The 27,939-nt window shown below is 41.6% G+C and overlaps 11 non-coding genes across 11 annotated transcripts; all 11 read left to right on the plus strand.

Annotated features, from left to right (window-relative positions):
- The first annotated feature begins 161 nt into the window (after window positions 1-161).
- On the plus strand, window positions 162-377 carry LOC146061407 (small nucleolar RNA U3). The gene has a single exon (XR_014470914.1). It is a non-coding gene; the product is annotated as a small nucleolar RNA U3 (small nucleolar RNA).
- Window positions 378-1,007: 630 nt separating this feature from the next.
- On the plus strand, window positions 1,008-1,223 carry LOC146061187 (small nucleolar RNA U3). Its single transcript, XR_014470725.1, has one exon. It is a non-coding gene; the product is annotated as a small nucleolar RNA U3 (small nucleolar RNA).
- A 630-nt stretch (window positions 1,224-1,853) lies between these two features.
- LOC146061242 (small nucleolar RNA U3) lies at window positions 1,854-2,069 on the plus strand. Its single transcript, XR_014470771.1, has one exon. It is a non-coding gene; the product is annotated as a small nucleolar RNA U3 (small nucleolar RNA).
- Window positions 2,070-2,699: 630 nt separating this feature from the next.
- LOC146061098 (small nucleolar RNA U3) lies at window positions 2,700-2,915 on the plus strand. The gene has a single exon (XR_014470647.1). It is a non-coding gene; the product is annotated as a small nucleolar RNA U3 (small nucleolar RNA).
- Window positions 2,916-3,545: 630 nt separating this feature from the next.
- On the plus strand, window positions 3,546-3,761 carry LOC146060960 (small nucleolar RNA U3). The gene has a single exon (XR_014470527.1). It is a non-coding gene; the product is annotated as a small nucleolar RNA U3 (small nucleolar RNA).
- Window positions 3,762-4,375: 614 nt separating this feature from the next.
- LOC146061032 (small nucleolar RNA U3) lies at window positions 4,376-4,591 on the plus strand. The gene has a single exon (XR_014470591.1). It is a non-coding gene; the product is annotated as a small nucleolar RNA U3 (small nucleolar RNA).
- Window positions 4,592-20,653: 16,062 nt separating this feature from the next.
- LOC146061086 (small nucleolar RNA U3) lies at window positions 20,654-20,869 on the plus strand. The gene has a single exon (XR_014470636.1). It is a non-coding gene; the product is annotated as a small nucleolar RNA U3 (small nucleolar RNA).
- Window positions 20,870-21,499: 630 nt separating this feature from the next.
- Window positions 21,500-21,715, plus strand: LOC146061033 (small nucleolar RNA U3). The gene has a single exon (XR_014470592.1). It is a non-coding gene; the product is annotated as a small nucleolar RNA U3 (small nucleolar RNA).
- A 630-nt stretch (window positions 21,716-22,345) lies between these two features.
- LOC146061088 (small nucleolar RNA U3) lies at window positions 22,346-22,561 on the plus strand. Its single transcript, XR_014470638.1, has one exon. It is a non-coding gene; the product is annotated as a small nucleolar RNA U3 (small nucleolar RNA).
- A 3,687-nt stretch (window positions 22,562-26,248) lies between these two features.
- On the plus strand, window positions 26,249-26,464 carry LOC146061333 (small nucleolar RNA U3). Its single transcript, XR_014470851.1, has one exon. It is a non-coding gene; the product is annotated as a small nucleolar RNA U3 (small nucleolar RNA).
- A 630-nt stretch (window positions 26,465-27,094) lies between these two features.
- LOC146061052 (small nucleolar RNA U3) lies at window positions 27,095-27,310 on the plus strand. The gene has a single exon (XR_014470608.1). It is a non-coding gene; the product is annotated as a small nucleolar RNA U3 (small nucleolar RNA).
- Window positions 27,311-27,939: the final 629 nt, after the last annotated feature.

Genomic DNA, 27,939 nt, shown 5'->3' on the forward strand with positions numbered 1-27,939 from the left:
TATAGTTTGTATACTTTAATCATTCAATTTGTGGAGCAGGTTATGTTTGTGAAAATTGGGTAACAATACGATAACCCACTTTCAAAAATGGTACAAAAATGTCTCCATTACTTTAAATACTGATTCTTATGGTCTAGCTAAACCATCAACAAAAGGGAATTAAGACTATACTTTCAGGGATCTTTTCTATAAGCAATGATGGGAGAAATGTGCTTGAAAGTGTCCAAACTCACCAACCACAATGATGAGTTAAAGGGCTCTCTTCTCAGCATGAAGGCAGTTGGCAACTCTGTTTCTTATGGATGTTGCTTGCTTTTGGTGACTGTGCCACTTTTTGAAATAGAAAAAGTGTTAGGAGAGAGCTCATTCAGAGTGGTTGTTTCCAGTTTTCACTATACGTTATGGCAATTTTGTGCTGTAGTTGTGTGTGTTTGAGTAAATATGGGTCTACATATCTTTACATTTCTGAATTTGAACGTTGATTAGTAGAGAAAAATGTTTTTGATTGAGTATTTGCATTTGACTTTTAATCTTGTACAAGTGATTTATTTTTATGAGGACTGATGCATTTAAAACAATTTTGTTTGCAGCGTATTTGTTTTAAAATGGATATTAGCAAAATAGTAAAAGCTGAATTGCTTACAGTTGCAAGCCACTGATTTATTTTTGAATGCATTTTGGGAAATTATAAAATTACCAATAGATTTTCGATAGTAATATTAGTGCATTATTTTAATTGCTAAGTATTCTGTTTGATATTTAAGACCAACATCTTAGTGTATGCCAATATTATAATCTGCTAAATAATTCTATTTTAAAATGTCTCTAGACTTACAACAAACCATTTATAGTTTGTATACTTTAATCATTCAATTTGTGGAGCAGGTTATGTTTGTGAAAATTGGGTAACAATACGATAACCCACTTTCAAAAATGGTACAAAAATGTCTCCATTACTTTAAATACTGATTCTTATGGTCTAGCTAAACCATCAACAAATGGGAATTAAGACTATACTTTCAGGGATCATTTCTATAGGCAATGATGGGAGAAATGTGCTTGGAAGTGTCCAAACTCACCAACCACAATGATGAGTTAAAGGGTTCTCTTCTTAGCATGAAGGCAGTTGGCAACTCTGTTTCTTATGGATGTTGCTTGCTTTTGATGACTGTGCCACTTTTTGAAATAGAAAAAGTGGTAGGAGAGAGCTCATTCAGAGTGGTTGTTTCCAGTTTTCATTATACGTTATGGCAATTTTGTGCTGTAATTGTGTGTGTTTGAGTAAATATGGGTCTACATATCTTTACGTTTCTGAATTTGAACGTTGATTAGTAGAGAAAAATGTTTTTGAATGAGTATTTGCGTTTGACTTTTAATCTTGTACAAGTGATTTATTTTTATGAGGACTGATGCATTTAAAACAATTTTGTTTGCAGCGCATTTGTTTTAAAATGGGTATTAGCAAAATAGTAACAGCTGAATTGCTTACAGTTGCAAGCCACTGATTTATTTTTGAATGCAATGTGGGAAATGATGAAATTACCAATAGATTTTCGATAGTAATATTAGTGCATTATTTTAATTGCTAAGTATTCTGTTTGATATTTAAGACCAACATCTTTATGTATGCCAATATTATAATCTGCTAAATAATTCTATTTTAAAATGTCTCTAGACTTACAACAAACCATTTATAGTTTGTATACTTTAATCATTCAATTTGTGGAGCAGGTTATGTTTGTGAAAATTGGGTAACAATACGATTACCCACTTTCAAAAATGGTACAAAAATGTCTCCATTACTTTAAATACTGATTCTTATGGTCTAACTAAACCATCAACAAATGGGAATTAAGATTATACTTTCAGGGATCATTTCTATAGGCAATGATGGGAGAAATGTGCTTGAAAGTGTCCAAACTCACCAACCACAATGATGAGTTAAAGGGCTGTCTTCTCAGCATGAAGGCAGTTGGCAACTCTGTTTCTTATGGATGTTGCTTGCTTTTGATGATTGTGCCACTTTTTGAAATAGAAAAAGTGGTAGGAGAGAGCTCATTCAGAGTGGTTGTTTCCAGTTTTCATTATAGGTTATGGCATTTTTGTGCTGTAGTTGTGTGTGTTTGAGTAAATATGGGTCTACATATCTTTACGTTTCTGAATTTGAACGTTGATTAGTAGAGAAAAATGTTTTTGAATGAGTATTTGCATTTGACTTTTAATCTTGTACAAGTGATTTATTTTTATGAGGACTGATGCATTTAAAACAATTTTGTTTGCAGCATATTTGTTTTAAAATGGGTATTAGCAAAATAGTAACAGCTGAATTGCTTACAGTTGCAAGCCACTGATTTATTTTTGAATGCAATGTGGGAAATGATGAAATTACCAATAGATTTTCCATAGTAATATTAGTGCATTATTTTAATTGCTAAGTATTCTGTTTGATATTTAAGACCAACATCTTTATGTATGCCAATATTATAATCTGCTAAATAATTCTATTTTAAAATGTCTCCAGACTTACAACAAACCATTTATAGTTTGTATACTTTAATCATTCAATTTGTGGAGCAGGTTATGTTTGTGAAAATTGGGTAACAATACGATTACCCACTTTCAAAAATGGTACAAAAATGTCTCCATTACTTTAAATACTGATTCTTATGGTCTAGCTAAACCATCAACAAATGGGAATTAAGACTATACTTTCAAGGATCATTTCTATAGGCAATGATGGGAGAAATGTGCTTGAAAGTGTCCAAACTCACCAACCACAATGATGAGTTAAAGGGCTCTCTTCTCAGCATGAAGGCAGTTGGCAACTCTGTTTCTTATGGATGTTGCTTGCTTTTGATGACTGTGCCACTTTTTGAAATAGAAAAAGTGGTAGGAGAGAGCTCATTCAGAGTGGTTGTTTCCAGTTTTCACTATACGTTATGGCAATTTTGTGCTGTAGTTGTGTGTGTTTGAGTAAATATGGGTCTACATATCTTTACGTTTCTGAATTTGAACGTTGATTAGTAGAGAAAAATGTTTTTGATTGAGTATTTGCATTTGACTTTTAATCTTGTACAAGTGATTTAATTTTATGAGGACTGATGCATTTAAAACAATTTTGTTTGCAGCGTATTTGTTTTAAAATGGGTATTAGCAAAATAGTAAAAGCTGAATTGCTTACAGTTGCAAGCCACTGATTTATTTTTGAATGCAATGTGGGAAATGATGAAATTACCAATAGATTTTCGATAATAATATTAGTGAATTATTTTAATTCCTAAGTATTCTGTTTGATATTTAAGACCAACATCTTTATGTATGACAATATTATAATCTGCTAAATAATTCTATTTTAAAATGTCTCCAGACTTACAACAAACCATTTATAGTTTGTATACTTTAATCATTCAATTTGTGGAGCAGGTTATGTTTGTGAAAATTGGGTAACAATACGATTACCCACTTTCAAAAATGGTACAAAAATGTCTCCATTACTTTAAATACTGATTCTTATGGTCTAGCTAAACCATCAACAAATGGGAATTAAGACTATACTTTCAGGGATCATTTCTATAGGCAATGATGGGAGAAATGTGCTTGAAAGTGTCCAAACTCACCAACCACAATGATGAGTTAAAGGGCTCTCTTCTCAGCATGAAGGCAGTTGGCAACTCTGTTTCTTATGGATGTTGCTTGCTTTTGATGACTGTGCCACTTTTTGAAATTGAAAAAGTGGTAGGAGAGAGCTCATTCAGAGTGGTTGTTTCCAGTTTTCATTATACGTTATGGCAATTTTGTGCTGTAATTGTGTGTGTTTGAGTAAATATGGGTCTACATATCTTTACGTTAATTAGTAGAGAAAAATGTTTTTGAATGAGTATTTGCGTTTGACTTTTAATCTTGTACAAGTGATTTATTTTTATGAGGACTGATGCATTTAAAACAATTTTTTTTGTAGCATATTTGTTTTAAAATAGGTATTAGCAAAATAGTAACAGCTGAATTGCTTACAGTTGCAAGCCACTGATTTATTTTTGAATGCAATGTGGGAAATGATGAAATTACCAATAGATTTTCGATAGTAATATTAATGCATTATTTTAATTGCTAAGTATTCTGTTTGATATTTAAGACCAACATCTTTATGTATGCCAATATTATAATCTGCTAAATAATTCTATTTTAAAATGTCTCCAGACTTACAACAAACCATTTATAGTTTGTATACTTTAATCATTCAATTTGTGGAGCAGGTTATGTTTGTGAAAATTGGGTAACAATACGATTACCCACTTTCAAAAATGGTACAAAAATGTCTCCATTACTTTAAATACTGATTCTTATGGTCTAGCTAAACCATCAACAAATGGGAATTAAGACTATACTTTCAGGGATCATTTCTATAGGCAATGATGGGAGAAATGTGCTTGAAAGTGTCCAAACTCACCAACCACAATGATGAGTTAAAGGGCTCTCTTCTCAGCATGAAGGCAGTTGGCAACTCTGTTTCTTATGGATGTTGCTTGCTTTTGATGACTGTGCCACTTTTTGAAATAGAAAAAGTGGTAGGAGAGAGCTCATTCAGAGTGGTTGTTTCCAGTTTTCACTATACGTTATGGCAATTTTGTGCTGTAGTTGTGTGTGTTTGAGTAAATATGGGTCTACATATCTTTACGTTTCTGAATTTGAATGTTGATTAGTAGAGAAAAATGTTTTTGATTGAGTATTTGCATTTGACTTTTAATCTTGTACAAGTGATTTATTTTTATGAGGACTGATGCATTTAAAACAATTTTGTTTGCAGCGTATTTGTTTTAAAATGGGTATTAGCAAAATAGTAAAAGCTGAATTGCTTACAGTTGCAAGCCACTGATTTATTTTTGAATGCATTTTGGGAAATGATAAAATTACCAATATATTTTCGTTAGTAATATTAGTGCATTATTTTAATTGCTAAGTATTCTGTTTGATATTTAAGACCAACATCTTAGTGTATGCCAATATTATAATATGCTAAATAATTCTATTTTAAAATGTCTCTAGACTTACAACAAACCATTTATAGTTTGTATACTTTAATCAAGTTATACAATTTTGTGCTGTAGTTGAGAAAAATGAGAAAAATGTTTTTGATTGAGTATTTGCATTTGACTTTTAATCTTGTACAAGTGATTTATTTTTATGAGGACTGATGCATTTAAAACAATTTTTTTTGTAGCATATTTGTTTTAAAATGGGTATTAGCAAAATAGTAACAGCTGAATTGCTTACAGTTGCAAGCCACTGTTGCTTGCTTTTGATGACTGTGCCACTTTTTGAAATAGAACAACTGGTAGGAGAGAGCTCATTCAGAGTGGTTGTTTCCAGTTTTCACTATACGTTATGGCAATTTTGTGCTGTAGTTGTGTGTGTTTGAGTAAATATTGGTCTACATATCTTTACGTTTCTGAATTTGAACGTTGATTAGTAGAGAAAAATGTTTTTGAATGAGTATTTGCGTTTGACTTTTAATCTTGTACAAGTGATTTATTTTTATGAGGACTGATGCATTTAAAACAATTTTTTTTGTAGCATATTTGTTTTAAAATGGGTATTAGCAAAATAGTAACAGCTGAATTGCTTACAGTTGCAAGCCACTGATTTATTTTTTTTTTTATTTTTTTTTTAATTCATCTTTATTAAATAGTTTCAATTTTTCATAACACATAATTTAGAAGACAAAACATTCATCAAAGCCATACAGACTAACTTAAACATATAAGACAGACAAGACGAGCAATCCTTGGCAAAATAAATCCAGCATTTCATCAAAATGTCATTACAGTCGTTATTTAAATATATCATAAGGAAGAACATAGGTTCTAGATATCTTAAAGCCGGCAGTTACTTCTGCTAGAATTCATAGGTCAAATATATAAACATTTTTAGCAAGCAGTCCTAGACCAAGTATTTGTCAGTGGATAAATCCCAATAATATTTCGGATAGTACCCCCAAAAAAACAAAAAAAAAAACAAAAAAAAAAAAAAACAACAAAAAAAAACAGGGGATTACAAAAAGCTGAATCTTCTTTAATTTCAGAGAAGCCGTATATACCTCCCCCATATTATTCCCCCTTAAAAATTCTCTAAACCCACACCTTTAAGTAAATCTAAGACAAAGTGCGCCTGTATAAACTTCCAACAACAAATGTCCACCTGAAATTTCTCTCTTTCTTTCCTTTTTTTTTTTTTCTCCCTTTTCCCCTTCCCTTCCTTCTTTCTTCCCCTTTCCCTTTTAATGTTAAATACTATTATTTACAGTTCTAGACTGATAACACACACAACATCTGTGAATTCGTGAATACAATGCCATCAGTTAACCAACATAAGAGCCAAGGGCTTTGTTTCCTTATAGTGTTTAGAGTTCTTCCATCCACCCCAAATTTCGCAAAAAACATTCAAACAATTACGTGACCTACTAATATTTCTCTCTTGCTCAAAAGTATAATTTACTAAATTAACCCACTCCCTCAGTTTCGGAGACTCTTTTGAGAGCCATTGACGTGCAATTAAAACCTTAACAAGTGCACACAAATTTATCGCCAATTGTCGCTGTGTAGGGGTAAAACGATTATACGGCCATATCCCCAAAATATATTCTAAGGGAGTAGCATCTCTTAACGGGATACCACATTGCTTCAAAATTTCACCTACTTGCTGCCATAGCCTTTGTATCTTCTCACATTCCCATATTAGGTGAATAAAATTACACCCTTCCCTATTACATTTAGGACACACGTCCCTTTTATTTGAGTCGAATTTACATATTTTTTCAGGCGTCATATACACCCTATGAAAAACATTGAACTGAATTTGCTGTGTTCTTAGAGATGAGGTAGCTAGCATAGGTACTTGAAGTGCTATCTTCCAACTCTCGTCATCAAAATTTGGGGTATCTCTGGCCCATTTCTCTCTTAGACCAACAAGTTCTTCCCCCCTTAAATTATCCATAACAAATTTATAGCATTTGGAAATTCTTTTTCTCTTTCCCAATTTTTTAAGAAATAATTTAACTGGTGAAGTACAAATATGAATCTCCGCATCTCTATCATGTGTAGTTAATACACTCCTCATTTGTAAATACCGAAAAAACATCGTTTTAGGGAGATTATACTCATTTTTAATGGTGTCAAAAGTTTTTAATCGGTCTTGCTCATATACTTGGCCTATAGATGTGATCCCATAAGAGCGCCATAACCTTACCCCGTATTGATATTCACTCCTATATAGTTGCTTCAAGGAAAAAAGGCTCGTATCGGGGTCAATTCCTTCTGATCCCACCTTTCTGCTAATCCACCTCCAGATCTTCCTAGCTTGAACTACTATGGGTGGTGATCTCTTAAACTTGGATTCATCAAGCAACACCTGCAGTGGTGTATATCCCGGGGCGGATTTCTTAATCAATTTTACCAGTTCTTCCGAATTTTCCTGCTCATTTACCCATTGAAGAAGGTGTCCCAGTTGGGCTGCGTAATAATATATTTTAAAGTTAGGTGCGGCCAACCCACCATATTTGCGCTCGGTAGTTAGGATCGATCTTTTAACCCGCGGGTTTTTATTTCGCCAGATAAAAGAGAATATTATGCTATTCAACTTGTTAAATACCTTATCGCTGATAAAGACAGGGGAATGATGAAAAACATTTAGCAGCTTTGGTAGAACACACATTTTAACCAGATTAATTCTTCCTAGAATTGTTAATGGTAATTTCTGCCAAGTTTTACATTTAAGTCTGACCTCCTCAATTATAGGTGTTAAATTATCTCTTATATAGCTACAGGAATCCTCTGCTAATATTACACCTAGATATTTAAAGGATTTTACCAAAGGGGGATAATGGGGTAGTAATTCTTCCTTGCATATATCCTGCCTGATAGCTAGTAAATTGGACTTATTTAGATTTATTGTTAATCCCGAATAGTCTCCATACATATGGATGATTTCCAGAACAGTATCAAGGTCCTTCTTATAATTAGAAAGGCCTACCAATAAATCATCTGCATATAATATTATAATCAGGACCCCTAAGGCCATTCCGATTTGTCAAATGATTTCTTAATTTGCACGCCAATGGCTCCATTGCTAAAGCGAATAAATAAGGCGATAGAGGACATCCTTGTCTAGTACCGCGGGTAAGACAGAATGATTCTGACACAAAACCATTAATCAAAATTCTGGCTGTAGGGGCCTGGTATAGTAAGAAAACCCTGTCGATAAAAAGAGGTCCAAATCCAAAAGATGTCATTGTTTGACGCAAATAAGACCATTCAATAGAATCGAATGCCTTATTTGCGTCAAAGGACGCTATCAAGGCACCCTCATTCCCCAAGGTTTCTGTCTGGATATAAGAAAATACTTTGCGTAGATTGTTGGCTGTGGACTTTTCACACATGAAACCGGTCTGGTCCGGATGTATAATCTCGTGAATCATTTTCTCTAGTCTCATTGCCAACACCTTAGCATAGATTTTCGCGTCCACTGATATAAGTGAAATTGGCCTGTATGAGTCTATCAAAGTTGGGTCCTTGCCTACTTTAGGAATTATGGTAATTATTGCTTCTGTCATTGAAGGGGTAAGTTTACCCTCTATTTCCATACCTTCAAATGCATGAAGCATATGATTAGCAATACTTTTAAAAAAGACTTTATAAATCTCAATTGGGAGCCCATCCACCCCGGGTGCTTTACCACTAGTCATAGATCTTATAGCTGTTTCTATCTCCTCAATAGAGAAAGGGAGCTCCAGCTTTTCCCTTCCTTCCGGGGAAATTATTGGCAGCTGAGAGGTATTCAAAAAAAGTTGAATAGCAGACTCATCTTTAGTTAGTTTCGACCGGTATACCTCTGAAAAATGCTTTACAAATACTTTAGCCGTTTCTTGAGGTGCGGTTAATATCTCCCCTTCTTCTGATAATATTTTAACCGTCTTTCTGGGTTGGGTATCTGCCTTAATCAAAGAGGCCATAAACTTTCCTGCCCTATCCCCGTTTAAATATATTTGCTTAAGTCCTTTTGATATGCTATAATTAGTCATGGTATATAGATGTTCTAACCAGTTTTGTTGATCATTTAGCCATATAGTCTTGGCTACGTCTGTGGCATCTCTTAGGTATCGTTGTTCTGACTCTAACATTTTAACTTCTAACTTCATTGATTTTTCCCGCCACTTCCTTTTTTCCCCAGCGATTTCTTTCATTAGGGTACCTCTTAAATAGGCTTTAAATGCCTCCCAGACTGTTGTCGTTTTAGCCGAATCAATATTACGTCTAAAAAAATCTTCTATTTCTAATCCAATATTATCTATATTCTCAAATCTGGTCAGCCATGAGGGGTGAAACCGCCAGGAGGTGAAACCCCTTTCGGGAGTAAGGTCCAGGGTCAAAACTAACGGAGAGTGGTCCGAAATGCCACGTGCTTCATACTCCACTGCCACCACATACTTAGAGAAATCAGTTGATATCAATACCATATCGAGTCTAGAAAAAGAATCATGCGCGGCCGAATAACATGAGAATTGTTGCGTATTGGGGTGTTTGTCCCTCCAGATGTCGCACCACCCAACCTGTTTAATAAATTGCGCTAACCCGTGACCCCTACCTAGATCTTTTCCATGCATATTCAACCTATCCAATGTTACGTTCAGTACAGTATTAAAATCACCCAGGCATATAACATATGATTCAGGCCTTTCAGCAGTATATTCCACCGCCCTTCTCAACACCTCATATGAGAAAGGAGGGGGAACATACACCGCAATAATGCAACATCTCACAGTAGAGATCATTCCATCTATAAACACGTATCTACCCTGGGGATCAGTTTGGACGGAAATACATTCAAAACATAAAGATTTTCTAAAAAAAACCCGACACTCCCCTGGAGGAGGAAGAGAAAATAGAATGGTAAGATCTCCCAATCCATGGTCGTTTCAGTGCGTTAACTTTATCCCCCTGCATATGAGTCTCTTGGAGACAAAAAATATCTGCTTTAATTTTTTTACAATAATTCATGACTAGGGACCTTTTAACTTTTTCATTAAGTCCCCGCACGTTCCAGGTTACTAATCTAACCATTCTCAATTCCTGAATCCTCCTCCCTCGTTCTTACTTCAACCATAACAATGTCGATGGTAGTCTGCCAAGGATTGCAACATACAAGCAACAAATAAAACAAGGGGGGCGTGGCCTGGCAGCCATCAGGCACGGACGCAATCACCCTGGGCTCCAGCTACTCCAGGCTTAAAAGCCACATTTCAGGACACTTCCAGCAGGCGAATCTTAGCCTGGGAGCTTCCTCTTGGGACCCTGAGGCGGGCGATACAGCCGGCGGGAGGCAGCAGAGTCGGGGCGGCCGTTTGCGGCTGCTCGCGGATTGCGGCCTACCCGAGTACCGGGAGCCGCGGCCTAAATTTGAAGACGCGGCCGCGTCGCGAGCTCCGGAACGAGCGCCCAACGCAAAACGGGCGGTGAGTACCCCTGAACGCCAGCCCCTGTCCCAGCCCTTACCTGGGGACCTGCCAACACCCCACAGAGGGGCTATATCATCCTCAGCCCCCACAGCAGGCTGCTGTGTGCGCAGCCACACTTATCCCCTGAGGCGGCGCCCATCTTGGATGTGGCAGAGAGCTGCGGCTCCCTCTCTCCTTCTCCCCTCCTGCTCCGCACCTGGGTCCCACTGCAGGCGAATCTGACCCCAGCCAGGAGGCCAGCTAATACCCTGCAGAAAGCCTTCTCCCCCCTATACACCTGTGGGATACTGCTGACATACCCCACACCTATTCCCTGAGGTGGCGGCCATCTTGGTTGTGGCGGAGATAACCAACATCTTCTAGCACCTGCTTTCAACCACCACTAAAGCCCCTGTGCCTTGAATAGGAAAATCATGCCCACACTATAAGGCCCTGCATGGCAGCCTAATAACCATTGTCCCACGGACTGCTGGGTAAAAAGCCTAACAACCAACACAGACGGCTGACCTATCTTTGAAGCCTGGGTTGAGAGCCTAACCAAAACCCCGAAGATCAAGCTGTAACCACACGGATCGCCCAGGGTTAGCAGAAAGACACCGGAAAATTGGGATGGCGACCCCACACCACATCGCTACTCCTACCCATGTAGGATGACACGTCCAATGACCTGCTGATGCCGGGCCACTGAGGGGACGCTGCCGGGTGCACACCACATTACTCCCTCACAACTCTCAGAATTCAAACCAGCGGCTTCATGACCGCCTCCGCGTAACTTAATATCCCTCCAGCATGGTCAAGTCTGGAAAAAGGAAAGGAAACACTCCGAAACCAAAAGTGAGTTTGTCCAAAGGAGGTCTGAGACCCTTCCTACTCCCTGCCACCCCCGGTGACTTAGATAGCAACACCTCATCAGACCCACCCTCCAGCGGTTCTAATCTGTCTCCCCTTTCAACGACAATGGAACATCCTTCCTCCCCCATCCAAGACGAGCCCTCTCGCAAAGAACTCTTGGCGTTTATGAAGACTCTACCTACTGAACAATATATACAAGACACCATGCGAAAGGAGCTGGCAATAATTAAGCAAGACGTGTCCCAACTAGCGGAAAGAGTAGATGCCCTCGAGGACCAACGAGATTCCACTAACACCTTCACAAACTCCCTATGCGAAGTCATTGCAGCCCAAACACTCGAAATCAAATCCCTCAGAACAAGGGTCTTAGATCTCGACAACAGAGGTCGACGTAACAACATCAGAGTGAGGGGCATCCCCGAAGACATCCCCCCGACGAGTTTGATAGATGTCTTAACCAAAATTTTCAATGAGGTCCTGGAGAAAGACCCCTCAAACACCATCACCTTCGACCGAGCGCACCGTGCTCTCAAACCAAGAGGTCTCCCCTCAGATCGCCCAAGAGATGTTATATGCCGTCTACATTACTTTTCCCAAAAAGAAGAGATAATGAATAAAGTACGAAGAACAGAGGGGTTGACCTTTAATGGTGAACCAATCGCTCTATACCAAGACCTATCCTGGCATACCCTCCAGCAGAGGAAAACCCTCAAACCCGTCACTGACGAATTGCGCAAACGTCAACTGAAATACAGATGGGGTTTTCCCTTCCAACTACAAGTATCTCAGTCGGGGAAGACCTACTCCCTACAATCCCCCGCAGATCTCCAAACCTTCTGCTCTGGCCTCGGACTCCCTCCGATGAAGATCCCAGATTGGGAATTCAACCCCCCAGACTTGACCCCCCCCCACTTGACCAAAGATGGAATCCCTTGGCAAACCATTCGAGATGTCAGAAAGAAGCCTTCCTCGACTCCAGTTGCCAATCAAGACTCCTCCGCCAATGACCCATCATCTTCTGGGTCGATGTGAGCACATTTTGAACTCAAGTGATTCATGGACTATCGAGGTGACAACGGTCGGGTGAGGTTAACCCCTGTTTTCTTTCACCAGCACTACCCGGCTAAAGTACACCTCCCCCCCATCCGTGAGAACTCAAGCTCACTTTTGGTCTTCATGATAAGGTTTCAATGCATAACTTTGCCTTTTAGCAGCTGTTGGTTAGACACATATCTTACAACTGTTACATTATGTTTTTATATAATGCTTTTTCTGTGGTGCCCTGAGTGGCGTCCCCTAGTTATCACCCTCTCCCGCACCTGGCCATATTGGCCCAATGAGAAACCTGGTATACAATACTAATGGTTGTCTCATGGCGGGATGTTCTGTTCGATTGATGTTTAATCGTGTTGTATTTTTTCTCCCTATGTTGCCCTACCCTCCACCCCCTCCCACTCTCTCCTCCACTGACCAATCCAAATGTCCTAATGCTAAACCTACCTTCACACAGGATGACTTCTCAAGGTAAACTTAAAATTGTCTCATTTAATGCCAGGGGCCTGAATATCCCAGAGAAAAGATCTCAGCTACTAAACATGTTATGGTCTGAAAGAGTAAATGTAGCATTGATACAAGAAACTCACTTTAAAGTTTCCGCACATCCCCCCTCATTAACCAACCATAGGTTCCCCCTAGGATTTTACTCGAATAACCCTGATAATAAAACTAAAGGTGTGGCTATAATATTTTCGCGATCCCTACAAATTACTGAAACCAAGTCCTACAAAGTAGTCCCCGGTAGGTTTCTGGTGGTCACTTGCTCTATCTCCTCTCGACCCTACACATTCGCGGTCCTATACGCTCCTAACTGCGATCAAGCTCAATTTTTCAGCTCACACCTACCGAAACTAGAACCTCTATCTAAAGGAACTGTTGTTCTAGGAGGAGATCTCAACTGGTCCATAGAGCCATCCATAGATACCTCCCCCCCCCTCTCCCAGATTTTCAGCGCGCAAACACAAACAAGTAAAGAAGCTGCTACATGACTTACAACTAGCAGACTCTTGGAGGATTCAGAATCCTACCGGTCGCGACTATACCTTTTTCTCTCACCCCCACCAGACCTATTCCCGAATAGATTATCTCTTCATAAGCCACAGACACCTCCCGCAGATAATCCAAACCACCGTTGGATCAATTCATCTATCAGACCACGCTCCGGTCTTTCTGACCCTTGCGAGTTCTTCCTGCAACCCAACTCAATGGTCGTGGCGGCTTAATGAATCTCTCCTCCAGGACAAATATTGTAAAACTGAACTAGACAAAACTCTGGCCGATTACTTCCATATTAATGAGACGGGAGAGGTCTCAGAGACGACTCTCTGGGAAGCGCATAAATGTGTTATGAGGGGTAAATTGATCCAACTGGGCTCATACATGAAAAAATCTAGAACTTCAGCTATAGACACACTACTACAAAAAATCCACCTCCTAGAGACCCGCCATAAATCTTCCCTCGCACCCGTTGATCTGCTAGAGTTATCAGAGGCCCGGGATCAATTGAAAAAACTGCTCAACTATAAGACCCAATCATCCATACGGAAATGCAACTATAGATATTATCATTGGGGCAACAAGCCCGGGCGCCTCTTAGCCCAGGCTCTTAAGGCCCAAAGAGCGGCCTCTTTTATTTCCAGCATGAAAAACGGAGCAGGCTCGGTCTGCTTTAAAACACCCGAAATTGCTGCATGTTTCAAAGAATATTACTCCTCACTATACAACCTCCCGAACCCCTCCTCTTCAACAAACCCTATTTCAAACCTAAGCAAATCTAAGCAATACCTAGAGAAGGTGGCATACCCCACACTCCCGTCAGCGGCCAGAGTCTCCCTAGACAAGCCCTTTACAACCCCAGAGGTAGAACAGGCCATAGCTTCCTTGCCCTCGGGCAAGAGCCCAGGCCCAGACGGTTTCCCAGCAATATACTATAAAACATTTAAAGATGTCCTTACCCCCAAAATAGTTCAGGTTTTCAACTCCATATCAGTCAACAACTACTTTCCCCCTCAAGCTCTGGAAGCCCAAATCACTGTAATCCCAAAACAAGGGAAGGATCCCTCTGTATGTCCTAGTTATAGGCCAATATCACTGCTTAATGTCGACTTAAAATTGTATGCAAAATTACTGGCCACAAGACTTAATGAATTCCTTCCCTTGCTAATCCATAACGACCAAGTGGGTTTTGTCCCTGGCCGCGAGGCAAAAGATAATACCACAAAAATCATCTCTCTAATCCACCTAGCCTCAAAAAGCCAAACTCCCACCATATTACTGTCGACCGATGCCGAAAAGGCCTTTGACAGGGTCAATTGGGACTTCATGAGAGCAGTGCTAGAGCACATTGGACTAGGCCCAGTAACTCTTCATAGAATATTAGCCCTTTACTCCCAACCCTACGCCCGAGTTCGAGTTAATGGAGCCCTATCTGACACTTTCTCCATCGGTAATGGTACAAGACAAGGCTGCCCACTCTCCCCCCTCATTTTTGTCCTCTGTATAGAAGCCCTGGCTAGGGCAATCCGGAAGAACAAACAGATCACTGGCCTACAAGTAGACGACACCGACTATAAACTAGCTCTATTCGCAGATGATGTCCTAACAATCCTCACACAACCCTCCCACTCGCTCCCACATTTCATGCAGGAGTTGAACACCTTTAGCTTCCTCTCCAATTTTAAGGTCAACACCACCAAGTCATACGCACTCAACATTTCTGCACCCCCCACAGAAATAATTGCCCTAAAAACCTGGAAAGATTCTCATATCACATATCTAGGTGTCAAGATTGCTAGAGACCTTTCACAACTATTCTCTCTAAATTTTAACCCCATCCTTAAATCAATTAAAAATGATCTTAGCAAATGGCATTATAAAACAATCTCGTGGCTGGGCCGTATTGGTGTAGTTAAAATGAATATCCTCCCTCGATTACTTTATCTCCTACAAGCACTCCCGATCCAAATCCCAGATTCCTGGTTTAAGGCCATTCAATCCTTAATACAACAGTTCGTATGGGCTAGGAAGACCCCCAGGATTAGTAAACATACATTGATGCGGTCAACCGCTCAAGGTGGATTTCAACTCCCTGATATTAAAAAATATCGCCAAGCCATTATGCTTAGCAGAGTCCTAGACTGGACGCGTAGTAGGGAGATCAAACAATGGGTGGTTCTGGAGGGCCTATGCGCCCAACAGTATCCTGAAATTTTCCCCTGGCTCCCATCCCTTCCTAGACTCCCGCATAATCATCCGACCATATCTCCTACACTGACTTCCTGGAAGACTTTACGCAACAAGCCTAATATCTCCTCAGACATAGGTCCTCTCACATCTTTCCTGGGGAACCCCGCTTTCACCCCAGGCCTCATTCTCTCCCATTACAAACTCTGGGCACTGGAAGGCCTCTTTAGACTAGGTCAGCTCACACTGAACTCTGTAGTAATGCAATTCTCCGATATTCAGAAGAAATGGAACATACCACATTCCGACTTCTGGAAATACCTCCAGGTACGACACTTTCTTCACACAAAAAACGCCCTAACACAAGCGGCCAGAGAACTATCTCCTTTTGAAAGACTATGTGTCTCCCCCTCCCACCCTACCCACATAATATCCTCTATATATCGAATTTTACAACAAAATGATTCACAGCAATCTGTGCCCTTTCTTCAGAGGTGGGAAAAGGATCTGAATATCAAAATTTCAGAGAAAGAATGGGAATCCATCTTTATGAAAGCTCATAAGAGCTCCATATGCACTCAAGTTAAGGAAACCCAATATAAACTTCTGATGAGATGGTACAGAACCCCAACCCTCCTACATGCTATTTCCCCATCGATTTCCCCCAACTGTTGGAGATGTCGGAAAGACTTAGGCACTATGGTACATATTTGGTGGTCATGCCCTCTAATTACACCATTCTGGAAAGATGTAATCTCTATGGCCCTTATTCTGGTTCGTGCGGTACGGCCCGCGTGCGGCCGTACCGCCGATGTTTTCCGTCTGCACATGCGCAGAGGTCAATCTGCGCATGTGCAGGCGAATTCGCCGCACATAACGTTAGTACGCCGCAAAGGGGGCGTATAGGGGCGTGAGGGGCTTCATGCCCTCATTTCCCTATGTATACGCCCCGCGTTTCATGGGCGTTCCCATGCAAACGCGGGGCGTACGCATGGTAATGAGGCCATGACGCAACTCATGGGGGCGGAAAGCTGACGTCGCCGGATGTCAGCTTTCAGCCCCCATACAAGCTACCACACGGACGATTGTCCGTGTGGTCTCAGCTTGCGGGAGCTGCCGCGGCGTGCGGACCTGCCTTCGATGGTCGACGACCATCGAATGCAGGGGGCAGCTCCCACCATGGTGGAGGCGTACGCCTCCACCATTTTCATGCGGATCGGCAGCCGTCCGTGGCCCTTATTCTGGTTGGTGCGGTCGAGCCGCATATGCGGCTCCGACCGCACCAGACGAATCCCCGCCCGGCCCTACGGATCGCCACGGCCGTCCGTACACGGACGGCTGGCGATCCGCATAAAAATGGTGGAGGCTACGCCTCCACCATGGTGGGAGCTGCCCCCTGCATTCGATGGTCGTCGACCATCGAAGGCAGGTCCGCACGCCGCGGCAGCTCCCGCAAGCTGAGACCACACGGACAATCGTCCGTGTGGTAGCTTGTATGGGGGCTGAAAGCTGACATCCGGCGACGTCAGCTTTCCGCCCCCATGAGTTGCGTCATGCCCTCATTAGCATGCGTACGCCCCGCGTTTGCATGGGAATGCCCATGAAACGCGGGGCGTATACATAGGGAAATGAGGGCATGAAGCCCCTCACTCCCCTATACGCCCCCTTTGCGGCGTAGTAAATTTATGTGCGGCGAATTCGCCTGCACATGCGCAGATTGACCTCTGCGCATGTGCAGACGGAAAACATCGGCGGTACGGCCGCACGCGGGCCGTACCGCTCGAATCTGAATAAGGGCCCGTGTACGGACGGCCGTGCCGATCCGTCTTGTAGGCGGGGATTCGTCTGGTGCGGTCGGAGCCGCATATGCGGCTCGACCGCACCAACCAGAATAAGGGCCTCATATCGGCAAATATCACACTCACCTCGGTACCCAACAACCCCCCCTTCTGGCTGTTAAACCACTCCAAAATACCACTTTCTTCGCATAAAAAATCCCTACTACGTCACCTCAGCATTGCGGCTCGTGCAATGATCCCCGCCTTCTGGAAATCCCAAACCCCGCCCACTCGCCTTGCTTGGTTCTCCAGGATAGACCACTACATGAATATGGAGGACTTACTCCTCAGTTCTAAAGATAGGACGTCAGAATTCACTTCCACATGGCTCCCATGGTTAAACTACAAATCCTCCACCCACTACAAAGACTATATAGCCGCCCACGGGAAGGTATGATCAACCTTCTCCCCTGCGATACTACAACTTAAAAATCACATACACTCCACTTGCAGTGATTGGTCACTCCCTCCCGCCCCCCCAACCCCAACCTCCCCCTTTTCTTAGTTCTAGTTACACACCTTTTCCATTTTCCTTTTTTTATTTTTCTTGAGACTGTAATTTGGTTTCGACAATGGTAATTGTTCCGCCACCAATTGTATAGCTAAGACAATAATTGTTGCTTATGTTTATGCTTTCTGGTCTCTGTATTTGACTTTAATTCAATAAAAACAGAATATAAAAAAAAAACAAATAAAACAATACTACAACATCCCAATCCCCCCTCCCTGTATAACCTATCCCTTTAGGTTTACCTGTACCTTCCCTCTCAACCAGCTCACTCCCCCCCTTTTCCCCGTGCCTACCCCACATACACTTTAGGGACATTTACTGCTGATCACAAACTAAGTTTATGGCGTGCTCAGCTCTCCATACTAATAAATATTAAATTTATTTGACCAGGGATGTAGCTGAAAACAATAAAGAGATTATGCATAACCTCCTGCTCGTATATCCCTGGTAGTCTGATATAATACTGAACAACCCATGTTACCCCTTCCACCCCCCCCTTCCCCCTACCACTCCCGCCTCTCCCACCAGCATAACTGATTTCATCTTATTTCCTCAAAAAAAAAAAAAAAAAAGGAAACAAGATAACATATCATATCAACACAGTTCATCTATGCAACTGATTTGCGCCTGGGTGGTGTTCGTCAAGCCACACCGCTACTTCTTCTGGAGAATAGAAAAATTTGGCTTGATCATCGACAATAATTCGCAATTTTGCAGGATATAACATCGAATACTTCAAATTCAGTTCCTGAAGTCTCTTTTTGACCTCCTTGTATTTAACTCTTTCCTTCTGTATTGCGTACGGCATGTCCGGAAAAAAAGAGATTTTTTTGCCATTATAACTCAAATTTTCCTTGTATCGAGCAAGCTTTAAAAGAGTGTCACGATCTTTATAATGTAGCAATTTAAGAATAAACGTGCGAGGAGGGCTACCCGGGGGTAGCGGTTTGGTTGGCACTCGATGTGCTCTTTCAACTGAAAAAAAGGGAGAAAGGGTTTCCTTTCCAAACTCCTGGATTATCCAGTCCTCGATAAACCTCTCAGGGGAATTCCCTTCCACACGCTCCTCCAAACCTGTCACTCGAATATTCTTCCTACGTAGGCGCCCTTCCATGTCAACATTTTTGTTTTGTAAATCAGTAATTCTGGTAGTAACTGATTTCATTTGCTTCTGTAGGGGCATTATAATATCTTCTAGGGTCGATAGGCGATTTTCTACCTCTGAGACCCGATCACGGATCTTTTGGGCATCATCCCTCAAAAGTGATATGTCCGACTGAACTTTTTCTATCTGTCCCGAAAGTCTTGTCTCACAGTTACTCACTGCATTCAAAACCTGCTGTAAGGTCACTTCGTTTTGTACAGGGGCTCCTCCTCCTTTTACTGGGGTAGTTTGTGGGGTATTCGCACCTGAGCTATTTGCCCCCTGATTTTGTGTGCGAGCATATTTTTCTAGCCGTGCTGCGGCAGTGGTTTGACTAGCTTTTCCCATCTTTTTTTTTTTTTTTGGGAGGTTTTAAACGATGATGTTGTGAGACTGGTATACAAAATATAAGTTGACCTTAAAAGGGTATAGAAGACACTTCAGTGTACAAGGATGCCAGTACTTGTTTGAGAGGTAACTAATGTTGCAAGTTCTTGCGTAGAGACCCCCACTCAAGGCCCTTTAATCAAGCAGCTCCCCTTAATTTGATATAATAGTAAGAGGAAAGATCTCACCAATAAGAAGCATGAGTCAAGTCATAGATCCATCGCGTCTGGTAAGCCAGCAAGACAGCAAAATACTCTCTCCTCCGTGACTTGAGGGCACTGTGGTCTCTGCCGCGGCGCTCACCCGCAAGGGGGAGATCAGGTTAGTTTTTTTTTCCGCAGCCCGGCAAAGCGCTCCTTGGGTCTCTCACACCCTCCCTCACACGGTCAATATCGCTAGCGGGGGGCTCTGCACACTCTGCACTCACGGAGGTTCACACTTCCACCCGGCAGCTCGGCTGAATATCAGGGGAGAGAGCAGGTTGCTACGATGCCGCGCACCAAAGCGCTTCTTAGGACTCTCTCACAGGCCTGCCATCGGTCCCTCCGTCTCTCCGTTCCCCCACACAAGTCGAGTCGGTAGGAGTAGGAGTAGGGGGCGCTCTCCACACACTGTGCCTGGATCACGTCTCCAGGGATCGTCCTCCAGCAGCGGGTCACTCGGCGGCCAGTGGCGGGGCTTCACGTGGCGGTTATTAGCATGCCGCGGCGGGAGACAGGGTAGCAGCAGGCGGCGGGGGATGGAGGGACGCTGGAGGGGCGTGATCATGGCGGCGTGCGTGAGTGAGTAGTAGGAGGGAGTCAGCTCTCCAGCGTCCAAGCCACTGATTTATTTTTGAATGCAATGTGGGAAATGATGAAATTACCAATAGATTTTCGATAGTAATATTAGTGCATTATTTTAATTGCTAAGTATTCTGTTTGATATTTAAGACCAACATCTTTATGTATGCCAATATTATAATCTGCTAAATAATTCTATTTTAAAATGTCTCCAGACTTACAACAAACCATTTATAGTTTGTATACTTTAATCATTCAATTTGTGGAGCAGGTTATGTTTGTGAAAATTGGGTAACAATACGATTACCCACTTTAAAAAATGGTACAAAAATGTCTCCATTATTTTAAATACTGATTCTTATGGTCTAGCTAAACCATCAACAAATGGGAATTAAGACTATACTTTCAGGGATCATTTCTATAGGCAATGATGGGAGAAATGTGCTTGAAAGTATCCAAACTCACCAACCACAATGATGAGTTAAAGGGTTCTCTTCTCAGCATGAAGGCAGTTGGCAACTCTGTTTCTTATGGATGTTGCTTGCTTTTGATGACTGTGCCACTTTTTGAAATAGAAAAAGTGGTAGGAGAGAGCTCATTCAGAGTGGTTGTTCCCAGTTTTCACTATACGTTATGGCAATTTTGTGCTGTAGTTGTGTGTGTTTGAGTAAATATGGGTCTACATATCTTTACGTTTCTGAATTTGAACGTTGATTAGTAGAGAAAAATGTTTTTGATTGTGTATTTGCGTTTGACTTTTAATCTTGTACAAGTGATTTATTTTTATGAGGACTGATGCATTTAAAACAATTTTGTTTGCAGCATATTTGTTTTAAAATGGGTATTAGCAAAATAGTAACAGCTGAATTGCTTACAGTTGCAAGCCACTGATTTATTTTTGAATGCAATGTGGGAAATGATGAAATTACCAATAGATTTTCGATAGTAATATTAGTGCATTATTTTAATTGCTAAGTATTCTGTTTGATATTTAAGACTAACATCTTTATGTATGCCAATATTATAATCTGCTAAATAATTCTATTTTAAAATGTCTCTAGACTTACAACAAACCATTTATAGTTTGTATACTTTAATCATTCAATTTGTGGAGCAGGTTATGATTGTGAAAATTGGGTAACAATACGATTACCCACTTTCAAAAATGGTACAAAAATGTCTCCATTACTTTAAATACTGATTTTTATGGTCTAGCTAAACCATCAACAAATGGGAATTAAGACTATACTTTCAGGGATCATTTCTATAGGCAATGATGGGAGAAATGTGCTTGAAAGTGTCCAAACTCACCAACCACAATGATGAGTTAAAGGGCTCTCTTCTCAGCATGAAGGCAGTTGGCAACTCTGTTTCTTATGGATGTTGCTTGCTTTTGATGACTGTGCCACTTTTTGAAATAGAAAAAGTGGTAGGAGAGAGCTCATTCAGAGTGGTTGTTTCCAGTTTTCACTATACGTTATGGTAATTTTGTGCTGTAGTTGTGTGTGTTTGAGTAAATATGGGTCTACATATCTTTACGTTTCTGAATTTGTACGTTGATTAGTAGAGAAAAATGTTTTTGATTGTGTATTTGCATTTGACTTTTAATCTTGTACAAGTGATTTATTTTTATGAGGACTGATGCATTTAAAACAATTTTGTTTGCAGCGTATTTGTTTTAAAATGGGTATTAGCAAAATAGTAAAAGCTGAATTGCTTACAGTTGCAAGCCACTGATTTATTTTTGAATGCATTTTGGGAAATGATAAAATTACCAATAGATTTTCGATAGTAATATTAGTGCATTATTTTAATTGCTAAGTATTCTGTTTGATATTTAAGACCAACATCTTAATGTATGCCAATATTATAATCTGCTAAATAATTCTATTTTAAAATGTCTCTAGACTTACAACAAACCATTTATAGTTTGTATACTTTAATCATTCAATTTGTGGAGCAGGTTATGTTTGTGAAAATTGGGTAACAATACGATTACCCACTTTCAAAAATGGTACAAAAATGTCTCCATTACTTTAAATACTGATTCTTATGGTCTAGCTAAACCATCAACAAATGGGAATTAAGACTATACTTTCAGGGATCATTTCTATAGGCAATGATGGGAGAAATGTGCTTGAAAGTGTCCAAACTCACCAACCACAATGATGAGTTAAAGGGCTCTCTTCTCAGCATGAAGGCAGTTGGCAACTCTGTTTCTTGTGGATGTTGCTTGCTTTTGATGACTGTGCCACTTTTTGAAATAGAAAAAGTGGTAGGAGAGAGCTCATTCAGAGTGGTTGTTTCCAGTTTTCACTATACGTTATGGCAATTTTGTGCTGTAGTTGTGTGTGTTTGAGTAAATATGGGTCTACATCTCCTATATATTTGGCTACATCTGTCACTCAAAGTGGGTGTCTGTGTCTATAACGCTCTGTTCCTGGACTTTCCTCTTAATGTGTGATTGCCTTCATCTGTGCTGAACACCTTTCTGAGAAATTAACCTGTTTAAAACAGGTGATGGCAATCATACATTAAGGGGAAGTCTAGAAACAGAGCATTGTGTCCCTCCTGGAGAGGGTCATGTTGGGAGGTATGTGACAGAGAACCAGCCCAGTGAGCCCACAGACAGTGCCAGACACCCACTGCCTTCCCATGTTGCCCAGCACACTGCTACTCCACAGCCACCAGGTGAGCGCCCCCCTCCCGCGATTTGCGTCAAAACCTCCCCCCCCCCGCGCGCCCCTCCCGCGATTCGCGGCAAAAACACCCGCTCCCCCGCGACCCCCCCTACCGCGATTCGCAGCAAAAACACCCTCGCGACCCCCCCTCCTGCATTTCGCTGCAAAAAGAACCCCCCCACGACCCCTCCCGCAATTCGCGGCATAACCAGCACCCCGCGACCCCCCCTCCCGCGAATCGCGGCAAACCCTCCCCCGTGACCCCCCCCCCGGATCGCGGAAAAAACACCCCCCCGCGACCTCCCTCCCGCGATTCGCGGCAAAAAGAACCCCCCGCGACCCCCCGTTGCACGATTGGCGGCACCCCCCCTGCGACCCCCCTCCCGCGATTCGCGGCACCCCCCCCGCAATTCGCAGCAGCCCCAGGATTAAATGGCACATGCAAAACACTGACATGGCTATGGTCGACAATGAAAAAGGTTGACATGAGTTTTTGAAGATTTATTTTTAATTTTTTTAATTGTTTCATATTCATTGTCATGTGTCGACATGGACACCAATGAAGTGTCATTGTCATGTGTTGACCTTTCTATGTTGATTTTTTCTTGTGGCGATTCGCGTCACACCCCCCCGCAACCCCCCCTCCCGCGATTCGCGGCACCGCCCGTGACCCCCCACCTCCCGCAATTCACGGCAACCCCCCACCGGAACCCCTGTGAACCCCGCCCTCCCGCGATTTGCGGCACCCACCCCCGCGACCCCACCTCCCGCAATTCGCTGCACCCCCCCATGATTCGCGGCAGCTCCAGAATTAAATTGCACATGGAAAACACTGACATGGCTATGGTCGACAATGAAAAAGGTTGACATGAGTTTTTGAAGTTTTTTTGTCATTTTTTGAATATTTTCATATTCATTCTCATGTGTCGACATGGACACCAATGAAGTGCCACACTTATGTCAACATTTACATGTGTTGACCTTTCTGTGTTGATTTTTTTCTTGTGGCGATTTGCGTCACACCCCCCGCAACCCCCCCTCCGGTGATTCGCGGCACCCCGGCACCCCCCTGCGACCCCCCCCTCCCGCAATTCACGGCAACCCCGCACCGGAACCCCCATGAACCCCGCTCTCCCGCGATTCGCGGCACCCACCCCCCGCAACCCCCCCCCTCCCGCAAATCGCGGCACCCCCCGCGATTCGCGGCAGCCCCAGGATTAAATGGCACATGCAAAACACTGGCACGGCTATGGTCGACAATGAAAAAGGTTGACATGAGTTTTTGAAGATTTATTTCATTTTTTGAATGTTTTCATATTCATTGTCATGTGTCAACATGGACACCAATGAAGTGGCACACTTATGTCAACATTTACATGTGTTGACCTTTCTGTGTTGATTTTTTCTTGTGGCGATTCGCGTCACACCCCCCCGCAACCCCCCCCGCGATTCGCGGCACCCCCCGTGACCCCCCACCTCCCGCAATTCGCGGCAACCCCCCACCGGAACCCCTGTGAACCCCGCTCTCCAGCGATTCGCGGCACCCAACCCCGCGACCCCCCCCTCCCGCAATTCGCGGCACCCCCCGTGATTCGCGGCAGCTCCAGAATTAAATTGCACATGGAAAACACTGACATGGCTATGGTCGACAATGAAAAAGGTTGACATGAGTTTTTGAAGTTTTTTTTTTCATTTTTTGAATATTTTCATATTCATTCTCATGTGTCGACATGGACACCAATGAAGTGCCACACTTATGTCAACATTTACATGTGTTGACCTTTCTGTGTTGATTTTTTCTTGTGGCGATTTGCGTCACACCCCCCCACCCCCCCCCCCACAACCCCCACTCCCGCGATTCACGGCACACACACACACACACACCTCCCCAGCGATTCTCGGCACCCCACCCCGTGACCCCCCCTCCCGTGATTCACGGCACACCCCCGCGACCCCCCCCTCCCATGATTCGCCGCAACCCCCGCCCCGTAACCCCCCCTCCCGCGATTCGCGGCACCCACCCCCGCGACCCCCCCTCCCGCAATTCGCGGCACCCCCCCGCCATTCGCGGCAGCTCCAGAATTAAATTGCACATGTAAAACACTGACATGGCTATGGTCGACAATGAAAAAGGTTGACATGAGTTTTTTAAGTTGTTTTTTTTCATTTTTTGAATATTTTCATATTCATTCTCATGTGTCGACATGGACACCAATGAAGTGCCACACTTATGTCAAAATTTACATGTGTTGACCTTTCTGTGTTGATTTTTTCTTGTGGCGATTCGCGTCACACCCCCCCCCCCACCCCCCCGCAACCCCCACTCCCGCGATTCACGGCACACACACACCCCCCCGCGATTCTCGGCACCCCACCCCGTGACACCCCCTCCCGTGATTCACGGCACACCCCCCGCGACCCCCCCTACCATGATTCGCCGCAACCCCCGCCCCCGTAACCCCCCTCCCGCGATTTGCGGCAACCCACCCCGCGACCCCCCCTCCCGCGATTCTCTGCAATCCCTCCCCTCCCGCGATTCGCAGCATCCACCCCCCCACAACCCCCCCTCCTGTAATTCGCGGCACCCTCCGCGACCCCGCCTCCCGCGATTCGCGGACACCTAAGTTGCAATACAGGGCATCTTTCATACAATTCTAATCATATTTCTCATATACAAACGTTCACAAATTAAGGGGGCGCAGCCCCTTACGACGGTGTGAAGAGCGCCCGTAGGGCGCGATGAATCACCTAGTATCTTTACGTTTCTGAATTTGAACGTTGATTAGTAGAGAAAAATGTTTTTGAATGAGTATTTGCGTTTGACTTTTAATCTTGTACAAGTGATTTATTTTTATGAGGACTGATGCATTTAAAACAATTTTGTTTGCAGCATATTTGTTTTAAAATGGGTATTAGCAAAATAGTAACAGCTGAATTGCTTACAGTTGCAAGCCACTGATTTATTTTTGAATGCAATGTGGGAAATGATGAAATTACCAATAGATTTTCGATAGTAATATTAGTGCATTATTTTAATTGCTAAGTATTTTGTTTGATATTTAAGACTAACATCTTTATGTATGCCAATATTATAATCTGCTAAATAATTCTATTTTAAAATGTCTCTAGACTTACAACAAACCATTTATAGTTTGTATACTTTAATCATTCAATTTGTGGAGCAGGTTATGATTGTGAAAATTGGGTAACAATACGATTACCCACTTTCAAAAATGGTACAAAAATGTCTCCATTACTTTAAATACTGATTCTTATGGTCTAGCTAAACCATCAACAAATGGGAATTAAGACTATACTTTCAGGGATCATTTCTATAAGCAATGATGGGAGAAATGTGCTTGAAAGTGTCCAAACTCACCAACCACAATGATGAGTTAAAGGGCTCTCTTCTCAGCATGAAGGCAGTTGGCAACTCTGTTTCTTATGGCTGTTGCTTGCTTTTGATGACTGTGCCACTTTTTGAAATAGAAAAAGTGGTAGGAGAGAGCTCATTCAGAGTGGTTGTTTCCAATTTTCACTATATGTTATGGCAATTTTGTGCTGTAGTTGTGTGTGTTTGAGTAAATATGGGTCTACATATCTTTACTTTTCTGAATTTGTACGTTGATTAGTAGAGAAAAATGTTTTTGATTGTGTATTTGCATTTGACTTTTAATCTTGTACAAGTGATTTATTTTTATGAGGACTGATGCATTTAAAACAATTTTGTTTGCAGCGTATTTGTTTTAAAATGGGTATTAGCAAAATAGTAAAAGCTGAATTGCTTACAGTTGCAAGCCACTGATTTATTTTTGAATGCATTTTGGGAAATGATAAAATTACCAATAGATTTTCGATAGTAATATTAGTGCATTATTTTAATTGCTAAGTATTCTGTTTGATATTTAAGACCAACATCTTAGTGTATGCCAATATTATAATCTGCTAAATAATTCTATTTTAAAATGTCTCTAGACTTACAACAAACCATTTATAGTTTGTATACTTTAATCATTCAATTTGTGGAGCAGGTTATGTTTGTGAAAATTGGGTAACAATACGATTACCCACTTTCAAAAATGGTACAAAAATGTCTCCATTACTTTAAATACTGATTCTTATGGTCTAGCTAAACCATCAACAAATGGGAATTAAGACTATACTTTCAGGGATCATTTCTATAGGCAATGATGGTAGAAATGTGCTTGAAAGTGTCCAAACTCACCAACCACAATGATGAGTTAAAGGGCTCTCTTCTCAGCATGAAGGTAGTTGGCAACTCTGTTTCTTATGGATGTTGCTTGCTTTTGATGACTGTGCCACTTTTTGAAATAGAAAAAGTGGTAGGAGAGAGCTCATTCAGAGTGGTTGTTCCCAGTTTTCACTATACGTTATGGCAATTTTGTGCTGTAGTTGTGTGTGTTTGAGTAAATATGGGTCTACATATCTTTACGTTTCTGAATTAGAATGTTGATTAGTAGAGAAAAATGTTTTTGATTGTGTATTTGCGTTTGACTTTTAATCTTGTACAAGTGATTTATTTTTATGAGGACTGATGCATTTAAAACAATTTTGTTTGCAGCATATTTGTTTTAAAATGGGTATTAGCAAAATAGTAACAGCTGAATTGCTTACAGTTGCAAGCCACTGATTTATTTTTGAATGCAATGTGGGAAATGATGAAATTACCAATAGATTTTCGATAGTAATATTAGTGCATTATTTTAATTGCTAAGTATTCTGTTTGATATTTAAGACTAACATCTTTATGTATGCCAATAGTATAATCTGCTAAATAATTATATTTTGAAATGTCTCTAGACTTACAACAAACCATTTATAGTTTGTATACTTTAATCATTCAATTTGTGGAGCAGGTTATGTTTGTGAAAATTGGGTAACAATACGATTACCCACTTTCAAAAATGGTACAAAAATGTCTCCATTACTTTAAATACTGATTCTTATGGTCTAGCTAAACCATCAACAAATGGGAAT

This window comes from Crinia signifera, chromosome 2, assembly GCF_055691185.1.
Source record: "Crinia signifera chromosome 2, ASM5569118v1, whole genome shotgun sequence".
Classification (NCBI taxonomy): Eukaryota; Metazoa; Chordata; class Amphibia; order Anura; family Myobatrachidae; genus Crinia; species Crinia signifera.